Here is a 24776-nt window from a genome sequence, read left to right as displayed (position 1 = left end):
CTGTGGAGGGGGACAGAGATCCCCTATTGGCGGGTGCTGTCAGCTATTGCATGACTTCACCTACCTGCAGGTGGCTGTCTTTGTGCAGGGCGGGAGCATTCTAAGGACTGCCTTTCCCCTACAAGGTCCATGCTCAGGGGGCGCACCGATGGTGTGCCACTCCTGCATGGTGCACAGTCAGTGAGCCTCCTGATAGCTCCTTTGCCTCTGAGTCAACATCTGTTATAGGACATGGCCTATGGCATAGTAGTTCCTCATTTGCATGGGTGTGTGGCCCTCATCAAATCTGCACCTGCACATTCTATATTATTGCAGGGGCCATGTAAGCATTTGCATCGGCATTTATAACCCCTTCCGTGCTCATGACGAGCTCAGCATCTTCTTGACACGCACGGCGTTCACACGCGGGGCTAATTCCCCCGCTGTGCTGAACGTTCTTAAAAATGGGCTGGGTCATGACCAGCTCAGCACCGTGGCGCTGCGCGCATCCCCCTCCCCCAGCTCCGCGAGGGAATTAGCCCTGCGGCGAAGGTGATAATACTAGTGTGTCCTGGGGAGCAAGAAGTGGTTCCCCCGGGCACTTACCGTACAACACAGCCCCAGGTCTCTAATTGCTAGTGAAACAGGCATCAATTGATAGCGTGTCCACACTAGTGCGGCGGAAGTGCTTGCATGACCCATTTTTATGCACCTCTGTTTTTTAATGACATTTATTTATTTGATAAATAATGCTTTGTGCTACATCAGCGTGTTGGCTGGGGCGAGAGGCCGATTGCCTCTGAATAGTATTAATAGATAAACGTTGTGGTGCGCCTCGGGCCGTCTTAGGTTTTTTAAACCCCCAATTTCCATCCCTTTACCTCCCTGAACCACTCGACGACAGGAATTGACTGGAGTGAACTAGGCCAGGGAAAGCCTTCTGATTTGATGAGTAAGGGGTCGTTGCCGGCCCCACAATCCCGCCCCCCCTCTTTAATTGAAGGGGTGGCGTCGAGAAAGAAAGGATTTATATAAAGCAACTATAATTACCTAACGCGATTCCAGGGAGCCAGGGTGTCCTAAGGGGAGACCCCCCCAGGGGAGGGTCACGAGGGAGGCGCTGGAAGGCAGCAGCTGGCATCTGAGTTACCTGCTTGGATGCTGTCATCCCACCTACCGCAGTCCTAGTGCACAAGCAGAAAACAGTGAAAATCCTTTGCAACAAAGGGAACAGCACTGGCATTTCCCTGGCAGCAGTTTCTAACATTTGATAACTCCATTCATACACAGTTTATTATTTCGAGCTCTTGTCGCTGAAACACATCAGCCAAATCAATTCAACATTAAATTACCTAGATAAAAAATATAATTACAAAAAACAAAGCGGCAGAAAAGCTCGGCGAATATAATCACATTACCAAACATAAATAGATAAGGATCAAAGTCTTTCCAATTCCCCCGCTGCAGGTTTTCATACTTATTGTGATGCAAAGAACTGGAGCTTTGCTCCTTACAATTCCATGAGTCTAACAGGTGCCTAGACACCATCATTCTACCGTTTTCACGCATTTGTCACAGGTGCACATTTTCATTTCAATGCTACTGGTTTTCTTTTTTCTTGTCTCTTGTTTGTTTTTCATATAGTAATTGTCTTGTATGTGTCTCTGGTGGTGGGTTTTTATGGCTTGTAATTGGTCGTAGGTTTGATCTCTGGCAGAGTTCTCCATGCATTCTTCTGAGGTCAATAAAAATATTAAGAAGTAGTGGGATAATAATAACATATAGCAGACAACTGTCAATGGTAAGTCCAGGTAGTGGTTTGCAAAACATAAATGTCATATCAGATCATTGGAAATAGAAGACGATCCACAGCATAACTAGTGTGACATGCTAGTCTGAAAACTTTCTAAACTAACCAGCCAGGGTGACAGCAGAGCCCATCACTAACTGTGTTCTTCAGTGTCTGTAAGGTTGTAATTCCCGATGATTTCAAACTGCACTCTGCAGTTGGCGCTTAGGGCCTGATTATACGTTTTGAGGTGCGGCGCCGGCACCGCGGCACCACCAAACACGTAGTTGGTTCACAAGCCAGATTATGAGTATTTCTCGTGTCTGGCAGGCTTTTTTTTACAGTCCCACAGCGGTGCCCTGAAAATGGGCACTGCAATCGAACACCCAAAGCAGTTCCTGCATGGCATGGACTGCGAAGTCCATGCCGTGCAGCAACTGGAATGCAAGCAACCAGGGGACACATAATGTTCCCCACTGCATCATCCCAGGGCCCATAGGCACAAGGGGGCCCTGTAGGTCCCTCTTTGTTTCCTCTCGGTCACCGTTTTTATGGAGTAGGAACCACAATGAAGACTGTGGCGGAGAGGAAATTCATAATATGCTTGGTGGGACTGCGGCGGCCTGACTTTCGCCACACCACGGCAGTTCCCTGGGGCTGTGGCAGGGCAATGCCGGTCCAATGCCCTAATTGTAATAGGGCATTCAGAAGACCACCACCGCCGTGCCACCACGAGTCTGGCGGTCCATGGACTGCCGACTCGCAATAGTGCCCTACATTTTTAGTGGATGTTTCAGCCCTGCCAATGTGTCTGTGCTTGTTACTTTTATCTGGTGTGTCAGGTCACGAGTTCGAATCCCAGCAAGGCCGACTGAGCCAAGCAGGTCAGGAAAATGAGCAACAATAAATGGGGTAATAGTAAGTATGTTAATTATAGTGGTATTTATAAGCATTACTGTAATTGTCACTGTCATCATCGTTATATTTCAGGGTCAATTCATAGCCAGTCTCTTCCAGCAATTGTTTCATTACTTGGAAATGGTTTTGTTTTCATGTGTTCTGCTGTACCTTTGCCTCTGGTGTTCAAGTTAAGCCAGAGTACATGAATACCAACACAGCACACACCATTTGAAACAATTACCGAAGAGAGAACTGCTGCTCTTAAAATAGCAATAGTTCCTTTTTGAGGTCTAGTAAACAGCATCTTGATACCTGTAACACATTAAAGATAGATAGTTCCTAGAATCAGCACAAATGATTTAGTTTGCCTAATCGCCCTTATCATTACACAGGTTAACCTCTTGCATGCTTATGACGAGCTCAGCTCGTCATGAGCGACGGCGCTCCGGTGCTCATGACGAGCTAGCTCGTCATGACCACGCCCGTTCCGTGGAACGCTCGCACACTGGGCTGATTCCCCTGCTGTGCTGAACGTTCCATTGGAACGGACGCGGTCATGACGAGCTCAGCTCGTCATGAGCACCGGAGCGCCGTGGCTCATGAAGAGCTGACCTCGTCATGAGCATGGGGGCGCTGTACGTGCCCCACCCCCCAGCACAGCGGGGGAATCCCCCCAGCTGCGAAGGGTTTAATGGAACTCGTTTCATCAGTCTCCCATGGATGAATGATTGCTTTGGTTCTGCAGGATTTTTATCCGAATTACTAAAACTCAATATGGAATCTTAACTATTTTGACGTCATTCTAGGCATTACTTGAGAGGGAGAGCACCTACCGTTCTCACGAGAGTGCAACACTTTAAATGGGAGAATACTTGCAGTTCTGAGCAGTAAACAGGTACTCTGGGGTAGTGACTAACAGCATCTATATATTTCAGTTTCAAGCTTTGCTTCGATTACTATCTAAGCCTGAGTCGTTTGTAATGAACATAGTATATTTTGCCTTGCTTGTAATATTCAAGGGTAGCTAACAAAAATTAGCTTTCTCTATTTGACCTGGTTTATCACTAGAAGCTGTAAAAAGACTGTATCTAGTTAAGTATTCATTCTTTGACACCAAAGTGTTTGTCACCATTAAAAAACGATAGTACAGCTCTATTGTCGATCATATGTTATTTCCAAACATTCAGTGCCCCATTGTATTACAAAAGTGCTGGTAGAAATGTCGTGAAACGAAGTTGGGCTTTCCCCACCGAATTGGCCGTGTTTACTAAGTCTGGTTTCACTTTGTATGTATGTATGTATGTATGTATGTATCCACATGGCATTTCTATAGCGCAGACCTATCCAAAAGTCATGAGAACGCCGTGCATTACCTTTCCTTTTCAGATGTAGACTGCTCTCTAGCGGTAGTCTGGTGTCACTGCAGTGTTAATGGAAGTGAGCAGTTACTATTCTTCCTGTTTATCTTTGTTATTAGTCCATTTAGGCTTCAAATTACTGTGTAGATGTAAATTAAAAACGGATGTGTCAGTATGCACCACATTCGCCCCATAAGAACTGTCTGCTGCACTGTCTGTCTTATGTCTGTTATTTACAGCTGTCATAACCACAAGTGCATGGGTGAGTAAATGAGTGCATGCAAGCTGTCAGCACCTCAGGGCTTCCTAGTTCTCAGTTGAAGGCAATTGAGTGACTCACTCTAATGGAGTGTATATTTTCAGGGCACTTATTCAACCTAAGAAGTTTCTTGCTTCTGCCTATTAAGTTGTAGGCACTTTATACATGAGTTGAGAAATGTTACAGGCATATAGAACAGTCTGTCTGTACGTCTGTGTGCCGCGTATGGAGGAGGAAGAATTTGTGTGGAGTGTAGGTGGGTTATTTTACAGGATAAACCACTACCTCCTAAGTTATTATTTCACCGGATTAAATACTCATAGAAACACTGGTGGATGAGACCTTTTGCTAGTCCCCATTCAAATTGTGTAACGCAGAGTAAATAACTATTAATTGACTTTATGCCTGAATATCGAGCACAAAAATAACATGGTCTATACAGCGGCTACCAAAATATCACAAATGTAAGTAAATATAGGTATCTATTCTTAACCAGACATCTACATACCTTGAATGTCTACATACTGCTAGGGTAAATATATGTGGAGTTAATTGTAAATCTATAATTATATTCTTAATGTCATCTTTTTTTTTGGTAGTCAATATTGTGGCCACAATATTTTGGAATCACAATATTTAAAATTCAATATTTGAGGAATTTACCTTATTGGTTGCATAAACTTTGGTGTTACCAAATATTCATGCTCATAATGACGTTTACTCAAAAGTAAAACCAGCAAATGTGCCCTACATGCACGAAGTATGATTGGCTACTATTTGCGCACATTTTGGTAAAGTACTTTAGTTACGAAACGTGCCTGAGGTTGTTTCTTTGTGTGATTTGCACAGCGCATTCAAATCAGAGACTGCGTTTCTTTAAGAGCACCTAGGTCACATTTTGACAAATGAGTACTAATGGGGTTCCCATTGCGCACCTTTGCTCAGAGTGCATCTCACTGCAAGGTCAGTGCGCATTGCCTGCACATACTAATGAAGACAGCTTAAACTGTGCATGTGGGTCTCATATTAAAGACAGTACAGCACAACGTCTGCTCTTGTCTGTCAGAAGAAGCACCATACAAGAGGTGAAAATGTGAAACACGCATTGAAAAGCAGATGTTGAAGGTTGTAATGGTTCTCTAATCTCAAATCATAAAACTGATTTTCTGCCTGCATTAATTAGGAAAGATTTACAAGAGAGACACAAAAACACTGTAGGATCAGGCAGTGTAGCAGCAGACCGAACATTGCTATGATTACGTATGGTAATCCCCATTACTCTTAGTCCTACTCGTCCTCGACCCAGTCATCACACATGAGGTATTCCACACGACAGGAAACAAAACAGGAAACGCTTTTAGACTCCACCCACCCTCCTGTCAGGTGCTATAACACACCTCACCACCAGAAGCAAATCCTGATGTACCAAGCACCAAAGGCCTGGAAAGGGAGGGCGGGCGGGTAGTATGACTGGGTCGAGGACGAGTAGGACTAAGAGTAATGGGGATTACCATACGTAATCATAGCATTACCTCTACGTCCCTCGTCCTCGACCCAGTCATCACACATGAGGCATACCAAAGCAACGCCCAAACAGGCCTTTGGCAACCCACACACAACAAGGCACAGACCAGACACAAAGGAGTGCAGCAAGACAAAGTTGCAAGAAACAACAGAATCACAGCGGAGGGGAAAACCCCCACAGCCAGCAACACCCCACGACCAAAAACAAGTCCGGTCAGACAAGGCACAACCCCACCAATAGGGTCGCACGAATGTGGACTCGGAGGCCCAGGACCCAGCCCGACAAATCCACTAAGAGACACACCCAGGTAAACAGCCCAGGAGGCAGACACGCCCCGAGCGGAACGCGCCAGGACACCCGACGGACTGGGCAAACCAACACCAAGATAGGCAAGAGCAAAGACCGCCAGAAACCAGCGATCCAAAGAGAGCCAGGAAGCAGCCGTAGCCAAACCAGCCAAGCCAAATGACACGGAGAGAGAGTCAGAAGAGCGAAACACCCCAGAACGAGCCACAGAAAGTACAAGGCACGGACGAGGCCAAAGGAAAGAACAGAAAGCCACCAGGCACGACAGAAATTCAAGGCCCACAGACTCCAAAGGGTCAAAAGGGGAAGACTGTAAAACCCCCAAGACCAAGGAGACACCCCAAGGGGGCGCCAAAGAGCGACCAGAAGGAGAAGAGAGAAATTCCGAAAAAGGCAAGAAAACCAACAAGCCATCAGAAGGAAGAAAGGAATCCGGGACCCGGAAGGCACGGAAAGCAGCCCAAAGGCCCAGCAAGACAACCAGAGGAGGAACACCACCTCAAAAAAGAAGACCAGCTCTCCGAAGAGGAAGACAAAGTAGACTACCCACGAGAAGCCCGCAGCACCAAAGCAAGTGGTCGGGCAGACCACGGGTCCCAAGAGACATCCGTCCAACCCCCAAACCGCCAAGGAGAGGGGAACCAGAAAGAGGGACGGAGATCACAGAGGAGAGGGGTGACGGGGCAGAAGCCAAGGAGGCCCCATCGCCAGGCCCAGCAGAAGAGGAAACCAGGACCACCTCGGCCAGCGAGGCAGCACTGCCACCACCTGAGCCCCCTCCCGCAGAACCGTCAGCAGAAAAGCAGGAAACAAAGGAAAGGGAGTAAAGGCACAGAAAAACCAGGGAGGCCAAAGGAGAGACATGGCATCCACCCCCCATGTGCACACCACTGGAGACCCGGAGTAGAACAGGGGCACCAGGGCATCGGACCCCGAGGCAAACAAGACCAGAGCCGGAGTCCCGAACCCCAGGCAAAGCATCCGAAAGGGCCCGGGAGCCAAACACAGGGACAGAGATGAGGGAAACCACCGACTCAGGGAGCCCGCCACCACATTGACCACACCCCCAATGAGTGGAGCAGACAGGGCCAGAAGAAGAATCTCCACCCAAGCCGAGATGGAACAAGCCACCAGATTCAGGGAAGAACCGCGGGGCCTCCCCGTGAGATTCAGAGATGCCACAGACACTGTGTAGTCCGATCGCACCATGACATGGCAACCTTCCAGACGAAGACGAAAATAACGAAGCGCCCTCTCCACTGCAAACAACTCCCTCCAGTTGGACGACCTGCGAGACTCCGACGGGAGCCAACGCGCCAGCACCACCCAACGGGCCAGAGTCGCGCCCCAGCCCGAGGCGCAGGCATCCGTGGTCACAACCAGAGGAGGAGGGAGACGAAACAACATCCCCACGGAAAGGCGGGAGGGGTCCAGCCACCACGGAGAGCAGACACAACATCCAGAGACCCAGGAACAGGAACCGCAAAGTCCAGGACAGTAAAGGGGACCCACTGCTGCACATGCCACAGCAGAGGCCGCAGAGGAACCCAGGCCCAACAAAAATTACCAGGTCCGTGGAAATTTGAGCCCAAGACCCGCCGAGGCGGGGAATTGAACCCTGGTCCCGGCTAGACCCCCGCATCAGGGTCTGACGCTCCAACCATGGAGTCCACCGAAAACAGAAGCAGCCATGTGGCCACGAACCTCCAGCCACTGAAGGATGGGAGCCGAGGCTCGGGACAACCAGCACCACAGCAAGGAATGGAGGCGACGAATCCGGGCGTCCGGCAGGAACACCCCGCCCAACACAGAATCGAACACTGTACCGATGAAGGTCCTCCGGGTCGCAGGCTCCAGGCAACATACAGGCAAGTTGAACAAAAACCCGTGGTCCCTGAGCACAGACACGGACAAGAGAAGGTGGCGAGACACAACCTCCAGGGACGGAGCCTGAACCATCCAGACACCCAAATACGGGAACACAGACACCCCCAGGTGATGTAGATGGGCCACCAAGGGAGCCACCACCATGGTGAACACCCGGGGGGCGGACCGAAGACCAAAGGGGAGGACGCAGAATGGCCAGCGCCGATCCTCCAGGCAGAATCGCAGGAAATGCCGAACCGTCACAGCCACCGGGACGTGCAGACACGCATCCCTGAGGTCGAGCGTGGAGAACACCCAACCCGACAGGACAAACGGAAGAACCATCAGGAGGGCCTCCATCAAGAACGGGAGCATCCGTACGAACAAGTCCAGACCCCGTGCAACAAGGCCAGGTGGCGGGATCAGCGAGAACGTCCCAAAGGGCGGTCCAGTCAGGAACGCCGCGGACCAGACCCGGCACCCCTCAGGGACCATGTGTATACATTAAAGGAACGCTCCACGAATTAGCGAGTCATCCTTGCGCAGGGGCCAAGCAAATCTTCTCTGTATCGTTCCAATTATAGTATATGTGCTGCCGAAGCGAGCACTGCAGAAACACCTCCAGTGAGACACCAAACAGACGGGCACCAGAGAAAGGCAGCCGCAAAGCCAAGGAACGCGGGGCCGCGTCCGACATCCAATCCCGCAGTAATAGGACACGGTGGGCAGCAACAGAGGAACCACAGGACACAGCAGAAGCCCACCATACAGGAACAAAGGTGATGGCCGACAGAAACACCACCAGGCGCTCCATAGACTCCAGCAACTCCGGACAACTGGCACCCTTCTGCATGGACGAAAACAGGGACTCAAAATCGGCCAGCAAAGACTGGGCAACGTACCCCCAATAAATGCCAGAACGAACAGCCAGATGAGAAGCGGCAGAAGACATCCACAGGGCAGAAACTACCCACTCGTCCACACCGTCCCACAGAATGTGAACAGCAGCCATGGAAGGACGACCCACAAGACTGGCCACCACAGAGTCCACAGGAACGGAAATAGGCAAAGTGTCTGCCAAATCCCATAACGGAGAAAGCAAGGACACAAACCAGGGCATGGAGAAAGATCCGTGTCCTTGTACACCCGCAACAGAACCCAGGACACAAAAGAGGCACCAGCAGAGAAGAGGCAACAGGCCACCAGTGCAAGAGAACATCCAGAGAAGCGATGGGCACAGATTCTCAGGAAACCCCACGGCAATCCAAACATGGGAAAGGAAGACAGTCAAGAGCTCCCAGGAAATGGACAAGCCCCGCAGCGCAATTGCAGGAAGCGAAGACCCCCCAGATGCAACAGAGGAAGAAATTCCGAAGAAAGGCAGAAACCCCAACAGATTCCAAAAGGGCGACATGAAGCCGGTCCCAGTACATGAAAGGAAAAGAAATCCAGAATGAGCAATAGGCGTCAAGGCGCTGGTGGGCGTCAGGAAGAGTAATCAAGCAATAGCCCAGAGTCACATGGCGCTGGAGCAACCCGCGGCCAGCGCCGGGGATCGAACCATGAACCTCGTGGACCGGAGTCAGGCGCTCAGGCCACTGCGCCACACCCCTCCCTCAAGCAACAGAAGAGCCCCAACAACAGAAAGAGACTCCAGAAGAAGGCGCCCAATCCAGGCAACGGCACACCTCCAGGCACGCACCACAGGAGAGGGGAGGGACCCCACCGGAAAAAAAGGGAAGATGCAGGTACAGGAGAGGAATACCTACCCTCATGACGGAGATTGCACACGACCAGCGCTCCAAGCTGAACCAAATGAAAAAACAGTGGCCAAACATCCGGTGCAACTACCCCTGGAAAAACATTAGAGGGCAGGACGTAGCACAGTGTACAAATGTCAAATGCATCCATTCCAGTAAAAAAGGCACCATCAAGGGACAATGCGGATGTGGGGCAGGCGAGCCACGAACCGTGAATCCCAGCACCAAAGTCGGCAGCGCCAACAGCATGGCCACATCCACATCCACGGAAGAGCGCAGGCTTCGCATGGAAGAGGCCCCGGATGCAATCACCGGCAGCTCCAGGAGTCTCCGCACAGGCACAAGGCTGAGGCTCAGGCTCCTGCAATGTCAAATCTTCAGAGCCACACAACCGAGAACAGGAACAGGCATGGCACCGCCCATCGAGGAAACGGCCCCAAGAACCGGAGCGCCCGGAGCCCACCCGGGCGCCCGCCCACACCAGCACCCGGCACACCGAACACTGCCGACGGGCGGAAAAGAGGGCAATGCGCATGCGTGCAAACCCAGGAGGACGCCGCCAAGACAGACGGCAAAGCACCGCCGCCGGCCGCCCCAGTGCAGCAGGGAGAACAACTCGTCCTTCTTCGCAGGCACACTCAGGAGCCAACGCCAGGGCCCTCGCAAAACAAAGAGGCACTGGCGAGAACGGGGAATCCAAAGGGGAGGAGCGCGCCCCACAACAGCCCAGCGCTCACAGCCCCAAACCCCTACCTGCACTCCAGGAACCAGGCAGGAAAGGACAACGAGTAGCAGGATATCCGGACGATCCACAGCACATCCAGCAGCGGGAACAGAGACCAGGGCAGGAAACGAAACAGGAAGACCCATGAAGCCAAGCAGCACAGGTCACCTGAGCCCAGGAGGAGAAAGGGAAGCCCAGCAGCCCCACTCCAAGGAATCCCACGACGGTCCATGGGAGTCCCCCCAGAGCCCAGCAGTGGAGGATACACAGGACAAACGAAGCAGGTAAGCGCCCGGCACTCACCCCAGCGTCTCCCATCAAGTAAACCACCGACAGGAAACAAAACAGGATTTGCTTCTGGTGGTGAGGTGTGTTATAGCACCTGACAGGAGGGTGGGTGGAGTCTAAAAGCGTTTCCTGTTTTGTTTCCTGTCGTGTGGAATACCTCATGTGTGATGACTGGGTCGAGGACGAGGGACGTAGAGGTAATGTTCTGATCATTGTAGAAACATGTTTAAGCATTCAGAAAGATATGTGGCTCGTTCTGTCTTTCTACTACCGCTGACATGGGCATTTGACACAGAGGAACCTTGTCTGACTGCAGTGGGGCACGAATAGATGTCAGGCTGTTAGGGAAGTTTAATGTTTTTAGATTTTTGTGGAAGAACAGGATATCTTTGTTGTATCAGTCACTCACTGGCTTTCAACGGGTTGCTATTGTAAAATGTGCGCCAAAGGTCTTTGGTTTTGTATTTGAAGAATCTAGAGATGTGCATGGTTTGTAGTTGGTGGAAGGTTGGCTTCAGGTGGCTTGCTTTGAGTGAATAAGACTTATTTTATTACAAGCTTTATTGGTATTTTCAAACTGACCTTGGTCCAGGTAATTGGCAGAGGTAACCGCAGCAGTGCTAGTAAGTACAGCCCATTAAAAAAAACGATAATCATTTTAGGTGGCAGGAAAGAGTTTTTTTTTTTACAGTTTAGAGATGTGTAGTGCATAGGGGTAATAATGTGTTTTAGGGTTCAAGGATGGATCGTGTATGGTTTTAGGAATTGTTTGGATTCAGGTGAGGCTACTGCATAGAGGTAGCAAGGAGTTTTTAGGGTTGAGAAATGGGTACTGTGTAGAAGTAGTAAGGAATGTTAGGGCTCAGGGATGAGTAGGGCATAGTAGTAGTTTGTAGTTATAATGTAACAGCTTATATTTCTTTGCTCTTTTCCAGGTTCTAGAGCACATGAATACCAGGTGTAAACTCCATACAACTCAAGTGGAAATATTAAAACACTCCCACCATTGAGCCCATATCTCACCTTGTAGCACACCTTGGGGCTGTGGTCCATTCTACATTGGCTCCTTGAGCAGTGTACACCAGTCCATGCCCTGGAGCCAGTTGTCAAACGCTGGTGCCTGTTTGGTTCTCCACCGTCCTGCAATATTTCTCTTAGCAATCAAGAAGCTCATGTTTGTTGACAATTTTGGCCCGACTCAGCTTAAGATCATTGGCTAGGCCATGTATCCCCATTTTGTCAGTGAGATGGTAAGCCTTTTAACATAAGAGAGGGCGTATATTACAAAAAACAAAGTACGATGTCTGATGCATATTGCACTGAATTTGGATGTTTTGGCCAGCCGATGCCAGTGCAGTTTCAGATGGATAAGTGTGATGTGGTGCCAATGCTTGCTGTCTAAGTACCAGCTGAAATCTGCTTTGTATATAAGTGGTATGGTTTGAGAGCACTTGTCTTGGTTTCCTAGATAGTGGCTGTTAATTGACCTAATCTTAAATGACATAATGATTTAGATGAATGTATCTTATCTCAGGGTTATTAGGATCCAGATTGATAAACTGAAGATTGAATAGACACAATTGCCCAGATGGAGCTAGTAATCCAGAAGGAAGACTGGTGTGCTTGACAGAGGTGGAACATACGCTTAGATTTAGGTCCCAAATGTTGGGAGGCCAGAGATTATCACACTTGTAGCAAAGAAGATATCAAATTTGTCAGGGTCGAGTCAGAGCTAGGTTTTGTGCAACCATCTGTTGCCTTCTTCTTAGTCAGTTAAATTGATGGTATACCGTGGTCAATAATGGTGAATGCAGAAGACCAGCAACAACATTTAATATTCAAGTGCACCCTAATCTAGTGTCATTCTAAATGGGTCTACGAGGGAGATTAGAACATACTTAATTCCTGTGTGCTATGGACTGGAATTTGCCTAGCATGTGAATTGATAAAACAAAATCAGGGATTTTTCAGTTGACCATACATCCATTCGAGGACTTCTGCTGGAATTGAAAGATTGGGTGTTGGACATTAGATGATGTCGGGTTAAGGGTCCTGGAGCGAGAGGTAAGAAGCTTGATTAGTATTAAAAGTTTGATAGCCTTGTGTATCTTTTGTAATCTGTGATGTATTTCTTTCTAATTAGAGTGGGATAGAGAAAAGTGTTGACTACAGTGGAAAGTCAATAAGGTTAATTTGAATATCTCCTTCAATACTTAGATACTGCACGGAATAGGAAGTTTTACAGAGAGTGCAGCATGCAACTGAAGGGGGAAACACACGGTTGAGAAAGCGACACTGGGGGCTCTCGGAGAGGCATACGGACAAGAGCGAGCATTGCTGAGTGTGGAGTGGTTCAGGGAAGCACACTAGGGAACGAGCTAGAAAGCACATGCACTCCTGTGGAGTCCTTAAGACAAAAGGGAGCAGGGGACGATACAAGTAAATTGGAAATGGTTCAGAGGAGGGACAGACAGAAGATTATAAGAACCAGGCAAATGAGAGTGACAGCAAGCCAATCTTCTATGGTCTTGGTAAGGCCACAATATGTATTTCAATGTGCTTTCTGATAGGATCATCCTAAAAATGAATACTGTGTTTTTCACAGTTTAATTAACTTTTTGTTATGTGGTCTTGCCTGCAGTTCTCTTAGCAATTACTGGTCAAACTCCCTGTTCTTTTACAAATATATTAGGAAGGCCTGATATTCCTAGTAAAAATGGGTGCAGCCTGCCATCATTCAGTGGATGATGCATCCCATCCAAATGCGGAGTCCCCCAATTCAGTTCAATAGTGGGCAAGTATTCAACAGATTCTGTTGCCCTGGAATTGAGGCACGGTTGTGGAAGGAGGCCAGGGTCCTGGGTACCCTTTCCCAAGCAACCGATTAGTCATTTATCTGTTACATTTCATAGAATTTGTTGCAACCCTTATGTGCTAAGTATGTTATTCTAACAGGCTCTGTGTACTGGCATAGACATAAGAAGGATATTACTTTACTAACCTTCACAGTACTTATTTATAACTTTGTGAGACCCCTGCTGAGGTATTGCAAGTTTCATTGGTTACCTTCATTATCTATCCAGATTTATTACTGTTGCTTGAACTACAACAGACACATACAATTGGAACCCAATTCACAAAGATTTTGCTGTGACTTAATCTTCTAGCATTCCTGCTTTACTCCTGAATTCCTAGAGTAATGCAGCAGCACTCCTAGCTGAGATTCAGGAGAAAATCAGAAGTACTTCAAAAGTAAGCCGCGCATACTCATAGCTTAAACTTTATTATCCAGCTCTACAACGTAGTATTTGTTAAAAAATATTTCTTAAAGCAATAGGGGCCCCTAATAGACACTGTATTTATCAGATTTTGTTATTATATATTCATTTATCGAATGAGGCGGGACCTTCTGGATTGCCCACAGCTAAAATATAGATGAACAGACTTTATCAGCATCCTATGGACATTTCACTTGGACAATCTAATTTATATCCCCACATTCTAAACCTTAGTGACATAAATGGTCTTAACTTTGTTGTAAGTGACTGTCCTAGTTTACTATCACCCTAGAAAAAGAACTCCTAGTTACTGTATCTTTTATCAAATTGTTTGATAAAGCTGCGGGCACCTGTGGCTCCCGAAGCTCATCATGCACAACGGATGGACCGGGTAAGACATTTGTGGCACTATTTGTCCTTAGCTTTAACGTTGTTCTGTGTGTTTTTTTGGTGTAAACGGCATGCATGGCAGTATGGTCTTCGCTCAGTCTTTTGTGGTATATGCCTCCTATCATCATTTGTGTCCAGAATTTGCCCCTCTTCTCACCATCATATATCTTCAAGTTACAGTACAGTAAAGAACTCAACCTACAAAACGTACAAGCACAAGAAAATCACAGAACACAAATATACATGGAATTTAATTACATCACAATAAGGTTCCGTGGACAATGTTGTAACTATCACTCTCACAAGTGATTCTACTCGACTATGTTTGAAGTAAAGTCCTCTTTTCTGATTTCTACTTTCAACTGTGTCTTTTGGTTATCATGGCATTCGTTTTTACAAGTAGCTCCTAATTGATTAGCCTGTTAACAGTATTAGTTAGTCCAGAGCTCACCATGATGAGGCGTTTGACTGAGAGAAGCATAGGGGATTGTGAAGGAGAATGGAATGGAATGGGCGGTAGAAAGTTGAGCCAGGATGAATCTCTTCAGATGATTTACTATAAGCGAAAAAAAGCTTGAGAAAGGATTTTACAGTCACCCAACATCACATGTTTTGGAGTAAGGTATCCCATGCTGAGCAATAACATGGAAAGTTTACTCACTAGTAATCCTAGTTCTCCATTATGGGTAGTGTTTTTTTATGGGATAAATGCATACATTTAATTAGAGTCATCTCTGATTCCAAGTTATTCCACAAAGGCATCATTTTCCCCCTAGATTCTTCCATTTGATGCTTGATTGTGCATCACCTTTGGAGCTGGGCTGATCTCAGGATACATCCTGAGATACAGTACACTGCACTGGGAGTCTTACCCCCAGGTCTTGGAGGAGGTTTAAAGACATTCTTGCCGAGACCATGCTTTCAGTGGCTGTCACTGTTAGAGATGGCATCTGTCGTCTTAAATTGGGAGTCCCGTCAGATGGCATTTTACCTGCATCATGTCTGCCAGTGGCTCCATAGCAATACAGAGAAGAGAGCACGTGGTACATCAGCCACTTTATTTTTTATTACCATCCTCCTCTACATTATATATAAAAACATAAAAATTCAGAAGTTATAGTACTAGAGCTAACTATAACTTACGCCCCCACAATGAACTGCTTATTACCTTGTATATTACTTCACTCATGGCAGGGTCAGTGACATCACTGATGACATCTCAAATAACATCACTGATGACATTATTCACCAAACTACTCTCACACCTACTCATACTCCTTTCAACCTCTCATACATGCACTCAGACACCCACACAACCACTCACATACCTATTGACAGATCCATACAACTATTGATATACATATATATTCATTGAAAAACAAAGGTTACATGGATGTTATAGTTAGGAAATAGGATTTAAAAAAACTTAGAAATTCACTGAAAAAACAAAGGTTAAAAGGATGTTATTGTTAGGTAATAGATTTAAACAAACATTCGAAATTCACTGGAAAGAAAAAGTTATATGGACGTTATAGTTAGGCTCAGATTTCACTTGTACAAAACTAGTGAAATTCAGCAGTTATAGTTACCTGAGCTATCTATAACATGTACCCATTCAATGCAATGCTTATGACCTCACATATCACATCACTCATGACATGGTCAGTGACATCACTGATGATGTCACTGATAACATCTCAAATTACATCATTGATGACAACATCCGGTGTGTAAGAATTTTGTAAGAGTTTATTAATGTTAAATATTTTATACTAAGGTACCACAAAAGTTAAATTAGTATACTAGGAGTACTACTAATGAGTGATACTACTTGTAACATTATGTGAGTGGCTGTGTGACTGTGAGTATGCATGTGTGAGTGTGTGTGTGAGTTACTGTTTGGGTGTGTGAGTGGCTGTGTGGGTGAGTGAGTTGCTGCATTGGTGAGTGAATGGATTTGTCAGTGGCTCTCTCTATGGGTGAGTTAGGGGCTTTGTGAGTGGTTGTATGGGAGGAGGAGTGAATGTGTGAGTGACAGAGTGTGCAAATGTCTGTATGGGTGAGTGAGTGGCTGCTTGAGTAGGTGTTTAGTTAAGTGAGTTGGTGTGTGAGTGGCTTTCGTGGAGAGTGAGTATATGTGAATTGCTGTATGGGTGAGCGAGCGGATGTGGGGATGCTTGTATAGATATGTGAATGGGTATGTTCATGGTTGTGTGAGTGAATATGTGAGTGCTTGTATAGGTGGGAAAGTGGCTGTGCTGAGAGACTATGAGTGAGTGGGTGTGTGAGTGGCTGTATGGGTGAATAAGTGAGAGTGTGAGTACCTGTATGGGTAAGTGTGGGGCAGTGTGAATGGCTGTAAGGGTGACTGACTGGGTGTTTGGGTAGCTGTATTGTGAATGAGTGGTTGTCTGAGTACCTGTATGTATGAGTGAGTAGGTAAGTTAGTAGCTGGATGGTCAAGTGAGTGTGTGTGTGTGTCTGTGTGAGTGCCTGTATGGGTGAGTGACTGCATGTGTGAGTGTATGAATGGGTATGTGATTGACTGTATGGATGAGTGAGTGGGTGCATGAGTGGCTGTAAGGGTGAGTGACTTGTTGAGTAGCTGTATGGGTGAGTGAATGGTTGTGTGAGTAGTTGAATGAGTGAGTGAGTCTGAGTGGCTCTATGGATTAGTGAGTGGTTGTGTGAGTACTTGTATTGGTCTGTGAATGGGTATTTGAGTGGGTGCATGAGAGGTTGTGTAGGTGTGTGGATGATGTCATCAGTGATGTCATTTGAGATATCTTCAGTGATGTCACTGTCCGTGTCATGAGTGATGTAATATGTGAGGTCATAAGCACAACATTGCCAGGGTGTAAGTTAGACTTTGCTCAGGTAACTATAACTGCTGAATTTCACTGGTTTTTTACGAGTGAATGAAATCTGAGCCTAACTATAATGTCCCTTTAACCTTTGTTTTTTTCAGTGAATTTCTAATGTTTTTTAAATTCTATATCTGATAGAAACTTTTAGCTGCAGATTCCTTACCTTTGAATTTCCCGGGCGTCAGACTGAATCCCAAAACTGTTGCTGAGTAATACCCCTTGCGCACGACGTCAAGTGGCTCCATTCGGCTCCGTGTAACGTCGTCCGCGTCGTTAGCGTTGGTTAGGACATATCAGTGCCTATATAGGTGCCAACAAGGCACACAGACGTCAGTTCTTTTCTAACTACGCCACTTAAGCGCCAATCCAGGAAGGGCTACCTCTCAACTGCTTTTTGGCAGGCTTTTTCTTGACTTTTGTTGAAATTTTGGATTATTCTGGCTTTGTGTGCGAGGGATGTCTTCGGGGAAGACAGGTTTCAAACCATATGGGACTTGTCCCCGCATGATGTCAGTCACCGATCCCCACCGCATATGTCTTTGATGTCTCGAGCACGACCACAATAGGAATTTGTGTTCTGACTGTCTGGCGATGGCTACGAAGACCTTGAGGGAGCGGGCGATGAAGTTACATCGAGGAGTTCACTGTCCCAATCAAAGAAGAGGAGGTCAACCCCCGCGCCGCAAGGCCACCAGCTGCTGCGTGTGCCCCTCTGCTGTGCCCTCTGCCTCGCTGCCTGCCTCGCTGCCGGCTGACCCTGCTGTCGGTCGCTCTGCTCTGTTTTGCCTCCCATTTGTGCTTGTTTTATTTTTCTTAGTCTCTGCCCGTGTCAAGCGTTTTTTACTGTAATTTGTGCTTGTTTTTATCTTTATTTGTTTTAGCCCGTGCTAAGCGTTTCTGACTGTAATTTGTGCTTGTTTGTTAGTCTCTGGCCGTCCTCCGTCCTGTTTCCCGCCTCCCTCGCCGCCCCCCGCTTCCCGCCACCACCGCCGACCCCGCCCCTTTTTTCCTTCTGTTCCCTCCCCGCTCCCGCCTCCCAGCTGCTCCGCCCACCCACGCACTTGGCCTTAAATGGCGACCGTGCGACACAGGTGAGTGTGACCCACTTGTGGGACACCCCCGCGCCGCACGGCCACCAGCTGCTGCGTGTGCCCCTCTGCTGTGCCCTCTGCCTCGCTGCCTGCCTCGCTGCCGGCTGACCCTGCTGTCGGTCGCTCTGCTCTGTTTTGCCTCCCATTTTGCTTGTTTTATTTTTCTTAGTCTCTGCCCGTGTCAAGCGTTTTTTACTGTAATTTGTGCTTGTTTTTATCTTTATTTGTTTTAGCCCGTGCTAAGCGTTTCTGACTGTAATTTGTGCTTGTTTGTTAGTCTCTGGCCGTCCTCCGTCCTGTTTCCCGCCTCCCTCGCCGCCCCCCGCTTCCCGCCACCACCGCCGACCCCGCCCCTTTTTTCCTTCTGTTCCCTCCCCGCTCCCCCCTCCCAGCTGCTCCGCCCACCCGCGCACTTCGCCTTAAATGGCGACCGTGCGAACGCGCAGCGTTGACGCGCAGCGGGCGCGCCGATTGTGCGCCGAAGGCACGCCAAAGGTAAGCCCGTCTGCGCCCGTCCGCGACCAGCGCCAGGACCCCTGGCCCCCACCGACGGAAGCCGACCCGTCGAACCTACAACGCCGCCGATCTCATCGCACTCAACACCGGCCGCATCCCAGGATGTAATCGAGCCGCCCCGAAGCACACCCACGGACCCTTCAGCTGCCACGCCTGCAAGTTCACCTGCATCCGGACCTTCCCTGCACCCGCCAAGCCGAACACCAGCAGCAACCACCTCAAGTGCATCCTGCTCAACACCCGCTCCGTCCACAGACACGCCGTAGAACTCTGGAACCTCCTCGACACCACCGCCCCTGACGTTGCCTTCCTCACCGAGACCTGGATGAACGCCTCCTCAGCCCCAGACATCGCCATCGCCATCCCAGAGGGCTACAAGATCACCCGGAGGGACCGCACCGCCAACCAGACGGGAGGAGGCATCGCCATCATCCACAGAGACACCATCCGCATCACGACCAACACCGACGACACCCTAACCACCGCTGAACACCTGCACTTCCAGATCCACACCAACCCGAACACCACCCTCAGAGGCACCCTGATCTACCGACCCCCGGGGCCACGCACACGATTCAGCGAGGACATCGCCGACTTCGTCAGCCCGCATGCCCTCCCCTCCGCCTACTACATCCTCCTGGGGGACCTCAACTTCCACCTGGAGAACAACAGCGACCGCAACACCATCAGCCTGCTCGACAACCTCGCCAACCTCGGACTCAAGCAGCTGGTGTCCACCCCCACCCACCTCGCCGGACACACACTCGACGCCGTCTTCTCATCCAGCAAAGACGTCACCTTCAGCCACGCAACAGGACTCCACTGGACGGACCACAGCTGCGTCCACTTCACCTTCAGAAGAACGACGATCCACCATCACCAGCAACAGGTTGCCCGAAGAAGCTGGAACAAGATCACAGCCGACCAGCTCACCGCTTCCCTGAGCCAGCACCCTCCCGCCAGCTCAGCGAACCCCAGCCAGGCCGCCGCCAACCTCACGAAGTGGATCAACAACTGCGCGGACGAACTCGCCCCTCTGAGAACCCCACCCAGCAGACCCTGCAGCAGAAAAACACCATGGTTCACCGACGAACTCAAGAGCTCCAAGAAGAACTGTCGAGCCCTCGAGAAAGCCTGGAGAAGGGAACCAACTACGGACAACATGACCACCCTCAAGCTCGCCACCCGGAAACACCACCAACTGATCCGCGCCACCAAGAAAAATACATACAAGGATCGACTGGACAACAACGCACACAACTGCAAGGAACTCTTCAACATCGTGAAAGAGCTCTCCAACCCCAACGCCGGAAACAATGACATCACCCCGTCGCAAGACCTCTGCAACTCCCTCGCGTCCTACTTCCACAACAAGATCACGGACATACACAACAGCTTCAACAACCAACCAACGCAAGCCACAACCGCAACAACGCCACCCACCACCACCCTCCGCACCTGGACTCCGATCAGCACCGAAGACACCATCCGCACAATGAACTCCATCCATTCCGGATCTCCGACTGACCCCTGCCCTCACCACGTCTTCAACAAGGCCGACGCTGTCATCGCACCCCACCTGCGGGACATCATCAACACCTCCTTCGACACCGCCACCTTCCCTGAGAGATGGAAGCACGCCGAACTCAGCGCTCTTCTCAAGAAACCCACAGCAGACCCCACCGACCTCAAGAACTACCGTCCCATCTCGCTCCTCCCGTTCCCGGCCAAAGTCATCGAGAAGACCGTCAACAAACAGCTGGCCGCCTTCCTCGAGACGAATGGATCCCTCGACCCCTCACAGTCGGGCTTCCGAGCGAACCACAGCACCGAGACCGCCCTCATCGCTGCCACCGATGACCTTCGAACCCTGATGGACAACGGAGAAACAGCGGCCCTCATCCTCCTGGACCTCTCCGCGGCTTTCGACACTGTCTGCCACCGCACCCTAGTACAGCGCCTCGGCAACATCGGAATCCAGGACAAGGCACTGGAATGGATCACCTCCTTCCTCGACGGAAGAACACAGAGAGTCCGCCTACCACCGTTCAAGTCAGAGGCCACCAAAGTCATCTGCGGCGTCCCTCAAGGATCCTCACTGAGCCCCACCCTCTTCAACGTCTACATGAGCCCCCTCGCGGCCATCGCACGCCAACACAACCTCAACATAATCTCCTACGCCGACGACACCCAGCTGATCCTCTCCCTGACCAACGACCCCGCCACCGCCAGAGCCAACCTGCACGAAGGGATGAGAAATGTAGCCGAATGGATGACGACCAGCCGCCTGAAACTGAACTCGGACAAGACGGAGGTCCTCATCCTGGGCTCCTCGCCATCCGCCTGGGACGACTCCTGGTGGCCCCCCGCCCTGGGCACCGCACCCAAACCGACGGACCACGCACGCAACCTGGGCTTCATCCTGGACTCCTCCCTCTCCATGACCAGACAAGTAAACGCCGTCTCCTCGTCTTGCTTCAACATCCTGCGCATGCTACGTAAGATCTTCCGGTGGATCCCCACCGAGACGAGGCAGGCGGTCACCCAGGCCCTCGTCACCAGCCGACTGGACTACGGCAACGCCCTCTACGCCGGAACCACCGCCAAGCTCCAGAAGAGACTCCAGCGGATCCAGAACGCCTCGGCCAGACTCATCCTCGACATCCCCCGACGCAGCCACATCTCCGGACACCTGAGAGATCTGCACTGGCTCCCGGTCAACAAGAGAATCACCTTCCGTCTCCTCACCCACGCGCACAAAGCCCTACACGACCAAGGCCCGAGCTACCTCAACAACCGGATCAACTTCTACACTCCCAAGCGCCTCCTCAGATCAACCAACCACGCCCTCGCCGCCGTCCCCCGCATCCGAAGAGCGACAACAGGAGGAAGGTCCTTCTCCTACCTGGCCGTCAAGACCTGGAACTCACTCCCGACCGACCTGCGCCTGACCCAAGACCACCTCTCCTTTAGGAAGAAGCTCAAGACCTGGCTTTTCGAGCAGTAACGGCACCCCCCCCCCCCCTACCCAGCGCCTTGAGACCCTACGGGTGAGTAGTGCGCTCTATAAATGACCTGATTGATTGATTGATTGGTCAAAGGACCGCTCACGGAGCCAGCCATTCACAGCACTGCTGTTGGCGCGTGGGTATGCAAAGCTCCGGATAGGCTTCGCAAAGGATCCGCTTCCCTATATATCAATTTTTGTTTTGAAAATAACTCTAAAACTACTGAGCGGATTTACACCAAATAACAAAAAAGCGTGCATCCCTGGACCAAGAGCTACCTGGTGTAATTCCATCCAGCAGTTCGAGCTGTAGTCATGTTTAAAATCCCTATGGGAATTAACAGGGAATGTACACACTTTTTTTGGATCCCCCCCATTTTTCTCAGCCCCTCCTCCCCCCTCTCCCCCCCCCCCTACATCCCTCTTTGACAGATCACTCCAAAACTTTCCATGCACAATAAGACCCACCACCGGCACACATTTTTGGGGAAAACGTTTGTGTGATATATAAATATATGGATAGATATTCACTGAAAAAAACAAAGTTAAAAGTAACGCTATAGTTATAAAAAGATGTGTTTTAGTTTAAAAATACATTAGAAATTCACTGAAAATACCCAAAGGTTAAAGTAACGTTATAGTTAGGTCAAGGACAACATTAATGTTTGTAACTAAAAAAAACACAGAAATTTACCAGCTATAGTTAGCAGCACTAACTAAAACATGGGCATCCACTATGCAGTGCTTATGGCCTCACATATGACATCACTCATGACATCTCAAATTACATCATTGATGACATCACTGCTGAGATCATCCAAGCTTTGTTTTCCCATATATTGCTCTATAAATTACTATGGCATTAAGGGCCTTACAGTAAGTACAAAGTAGCTCAGGAGAATATCACCCATTATTACTGCCATCACAAATACAACCCCCCTAGGTGTAGAAAGCATGTATTATGCGCAACATTGACACTATACCATACAGTTTACAGCTAGCATAGTTCACATTAACAATAAACCACAGATATTTTTTAGCACATCTAATATAGCGTCAATTGAACCTTTTGTTTTTCAGTAAATTTCTAGGTTTTATTCTTTACAATCGGCCTGCGCCAGGCCTTCCAGTTAACCCCCCCTCCATACAGCCAACAACCACGCTGAGCACAGGCGGCCATGCGCAGTGGGACGTTGGGCATAGGACCTGGCCCTGAGACCCCATCCCCCAGGCCCGTGTATGTTTTTTAAGGGGAGGGGCCCCTCTCCCAGAGCCATTATCAACTCCATGGACCCCATCCGCCCAGGGCCACTTATTTAAATAAAGGGGGTGGCCATGAGGCCATCCTCTTGAGCCTTGTTATGACCTGGGGACCCCACCCCCCCAGGGCCACTCTTTTAAATAAAGAGAAGGGGGCACAATGTGGCCCCCCCCTCCCCAGGCCAATTTCGGTCCTGGGGACCTTATTCATTGGAACCCGATGTTTTTTTTGAGTGGGGGGGGGGCACATGGACGACCTTACCTGGTTGATTTTGGTCCTGGGCCCAGCATTAATTTGAGACGAAGGGGCGGTGCGCGTGGCCCATCTCCCTAAGCTGATTTAGGCCCTGGGTATGCCTTCCTCCAGGGACCAATGTTCTTTTGGGGAGGAGGGGGACCTGAGTGCCCCCCCCTCCCCAAGCCTATTTCAGCTTCGGGGATCCCATCCTGGGACCCTGCATAATCTTTAGGGGGAGGGGGTGCGCCGTTCCCCTCCCAGGGCCAATTTCGGCATGATGACCCCATTCCCTATAGCTCTCAAATTAAAGGTGGGCGCGCTGGAGCCCACCCAGAGCACCCAATATAGTCTTGTTGGAGGCTGTGGGGGGAAACCTACAGCTCCCAACAAGGCCCCGCGGCCCCAGACATTTCCCCACATACAGCAGGAGCCAGCATTGCTCCCACCTGCAGGGAGCAGCTCCTAATGCTGCTCCCTGTAGGTGGGAGCAATATTTTCATCTGTTTTCCTGCCTGCTTCAGTGCGAGCAGGGAACAGTTGAAAAGTCCACTCCCAGCATGCAGGAGCATTTTCAAAGCTCCCACCAGCTGGGAGCGGACTTGGTGTTTGCTCCTGCTTGGTGGGAGTTTTGAAAATGCTTCCGCTAAGCGAGCGCAAACACAGGTTTCCATGCCTGCACAGCTACGGGCAAAAAAATCGATATGTCCTGTGGGTGGGCTCCTCGAGACCAGGGTCCCCTGGCCTTTAGAGGCTCAGAAGAGGGCGCCATGCAGCCCCCTTCCCTTAAAGTAATCGGCCTCGTGGGTGGGCACCCCGGGGCCGTCTGTGGCACAGTGAGGGATGTACTGCCCTCCTCCCATTTTATTGTCACATTTTGGCCCTAGGGGTTGGCTCCCCAGGGCCTTTTAGGGCCCGGGGAGGGAAGCAGCGGAAACCCCTCTCTAGCTTTAATGATTTTGTAATGGACTCCCGGGGCCACCAATGGCTCAGGGAAAGGAGCTACGCGTCCCACCTCCCCATACTTAATATGATTGCCCCATATGTGAGCTCCCTGAAGAAGGGGGCCACACCTCCCCATAAACCACGTGTTTGGCCCGAGCTGGGCTTCCTGGGGACTCTGGAGGCGCAGGGAGGGGGGCACACTGCCCCTTCCCCATTATGAAAACAGCCCCGGGGGTAGGCTCCCTGGGGCTTATAGTTTATAAATGCGGCCTGCCAGCATATTGTTTTTTTATCCTGAAATCAAATTTATTGCCATTTTGTTTCTTTTTTGGCCCCATTGGCTGTCCCTCTGTGTCCCCCATGGGGCCGAGGGAGTCAGGGTATACCTACCCTGCCCCAATATATCTTTATTTGTATTTTTTAAAAGTCCGGA

The 24776-nt window shown here is 49.6% G+C and overlaps 1 protein-coding gene and 1 non-coding gene across 11 annotated transcripts in view; one reads left to right on the top strand and one right to left on the bottom strand.

The window, feature by feature from the left end:
* The window catches only part of DCX (doublecortin), a 358719-nt gene that overhangs the window by 277404 nt on the left and 56539 nt on the right, over positions 1-24776 (top strand). The gene's annotated exons all lie outside the window — the stretch shown is intronic.
* Positions 8484-8590, bottom strand: LOC144829873 (U6 spliceosomal RNA). Its single transcript, XR_013610862.1, has one exon. It is a non-coding gene; the product is annotated as a U6 spliceosomal RNA (small nuclear RNA).

Source organism: Lissotriton helveticus, chromosome 4_1, assembly GCF_964261635.1.
Source record: "Lissotriton helveticus chromosome 4_1, aLisHel1.1, whole genome shotgun sequence".
Classification (NCBI taxonomy): domain Eukaryota; kingdom Metazoa; phylum Chordata; class Amphibia; order Caudata; family Salamandridae; genus Lissotriton; species Lissotriton helveticus.
Note: the sequence above shows the minus strand (reverse complement) of the source record. Positions and strands in the feature narration are given on the sequence as shown.